The sequence below is a fragment of the Odontomachus brunneus genome, unplaced genomic scaffold (genome assembly GCF_010583005.1).
Source record: "Odontomachus brunneus isolate Ranch 3 - 2012 unplaced genomic scaffold, Obru_v1 Obru_scaffold_111, whole genome shotgun sequence".
Classification (NCBI taxonomy): Eukaryota; Metazoa; Arthropoda; class Insecta; order Hymenoptera; family Formicidae; genus Odontomachus; species Odontomachus brunneus.
The window spans coordinates 374393-376891 of NW_022639561.1; positions in this window are offsets into that span (position 1 = coordinate 374393).

The following is a 2499-nucleotide window of genomic DNA, read 5'->3' on the forward strand; positions in this document are numbered from 1 at the left end:
GGAGTCTGAGCTCTGTTCAGCGGAGTGCCTCGGAAGACTGCTCCCGCTGAGCTTTTCGTGCGGTCTTTTATACTACTTTTAACATGCTATTATGTTGTGATCTTTGCGGTCGGTCGGTGATGTTTACATCGGTTTGTCGCGTTTGGTTTCGTGACGAGTCGTTTGATTATCGTTAATCCGGTTCTTGTTCCATTTGTTTTGCGAACGGCTCGTTACAAAGTATTGTTTAATGTTTAGTATATAAAGTATGGTTTAATGCCGTAGCACCGCGGAAAATGTCGTACAAACTTCTTTTTTATTAATTTAATTCTAAATATAAACAGTAGACATGTAAGAGCCGATTTTTCGTTGGTTCGTGTTATGTAAGTTTGAAACAATTAATACAAGTTTCCAATTAAAGCAAGTTTTTTTTTAAGAGACTTTTTCTTGCTTCTTAAGGTAATAGATATGGAGGCGGTCCAATAATAAAGGGGTCTACAGTTTCTTGATTTCATTGACTTCTTACTTTGCTTTACGCGAAATTTGCAACATTTATGTTGTGTTCTGTCCTGTCCTCTTTTTTTACACTGAAGAATATACGAACCGAGGACCTAAACGTACGTGATATTTATAGAAGACTTGTATTAATTGTTTCTTTACATTAAACCTACATAACACGAACCAGCGAAAAATCGGCTCTTATATGCCTACTGTTTATATTTAGAATTAAATTGATTTTTACAAGAGCCTTATAACATTATTAGTTCTTTCTTATTTTTTTTTAATTTGTAAGAAAACGACGATATTTTACAATTATTATCATAAGATTTATGAAAAGAATTCATTCCATCTAGTACGTCAAATTAGCACGGGAATACAATAAGTGTAGTAAGCTTTAAGTCATAAGAAATTGGCAAACCTCATTCGATTATTCTTGTAAAAGTCGACTAGGATTGTTTAATTTCTTAATGCTTAAAGCTTACTACACCTATTGTATTCCCGGTCTTAAGCGGTTTAAAAGAAATGCATGGGTAACTTTGAGTGCTTAGACTTTGAAGCGTTTGTAACGTGCAATGGATCGCGCCCTTAGATATGTCGAAACTCTGCGAAAAAATCTGCCTCTTTTTAAAATTGCAAAGAAAGGTCTATACTTTATGATTACATATTGATATATCTATACTGATGGTTATCATAAAATTTACGAAGAAAATAATTTATTCCATTCCGTAGGATATGTCAAATTGTGAAATATTTTTGTCCATTACCATTGACATCAGAATATGATAATTTTCAGAAGAAGATAATTTTTCTCATATGTCGGCAAAATTCATTCTTTGTAAAGATCTTAATATTTCAATATTACATGCGCATCTTAATGACCTTATAATGACGAAATATATCTATCATTTCCGATGCATTTTTTTCAAAAATGTAACGTGGTAACCAAATTTGAACTAAGGATTTGTGCTTAGCGGGCAAAAATACATCGGAAATGACTATTCACATTCGTACAACAAAAGAGTTAAATTTTGTCGTTCGGTGTCATTCATCGGCACAACGTGCATTTCTGCTAAGGAGAAAAGAGGAAAGCGTGATACATGGATACTAGAGCGAGCGAGACACCTATAGAGACAGCGCGGTGTCCCTATTGCTGTCTCGCTCATATTCTCTGCATTGAAGCGTTGAGTGAGTGAGACAGCTATTGAGGACACCACTAACAGCTATCACGTCTGCTGATGTTTTCTCTCTCGATCGGACGACGTGCGAAAAGAATGCAACATCGAAATATCTCCCACCACTTCCCCTACGTGCCTTCTTCGCTTCTCTCGCGTTGTACGTCAGACGTACAGTACGCCCTCCGTATACGCCTGTTGTCGCTTTCGACTATTTGACAGGCGTATACGGACCCGCCGAGGGACACCATACCTGCCTCTGAGTGTACACCCAATACATAAAATTATTTATCAAAAAATTCCCCCGGCAAAAAGTAAAATTAAAAATAGCTTCGATTTGGTTAACAATCTTGCATTCAAATGTTTCGAGGAACATCTTAAACTAGTTTCTCTTGATGCCATCTCTCTGTTTACTAACGTTCCTCCGGATTTGGCGTTGGCGTCTGTTGATAAACGTTAGCATTTTATTGCCGATTCTATTATGATTCCTAGCAACGAATTTTTATTGGCGTTAGAATTTGTTCTTAATTCCACATTTTTTACGTTTAACAACATAACTTATTAGGTGGTAAACTTAGTTCCTGCGGCTCACAGTTAGATGACGTTAGTTATAGGTGTAATTTATTTTGACATCTGAAACTGGCTGCATTTTAGAGGTTAGACATTTGTCAATAAAATTCAGTGCGAAGAGATTCATTTAAGCTATTTCTTAAATGTGCTATTTCTTCTTTTGATTAAATATGGAACGTGATAAGTTGTTTTTTCGATATGTGCTGCTTCATTACTTTGACTTGAAAAAAACTGCAGCTGCAGCTCATAAATTGCTTTTCGAAGCTTATGGCAATTA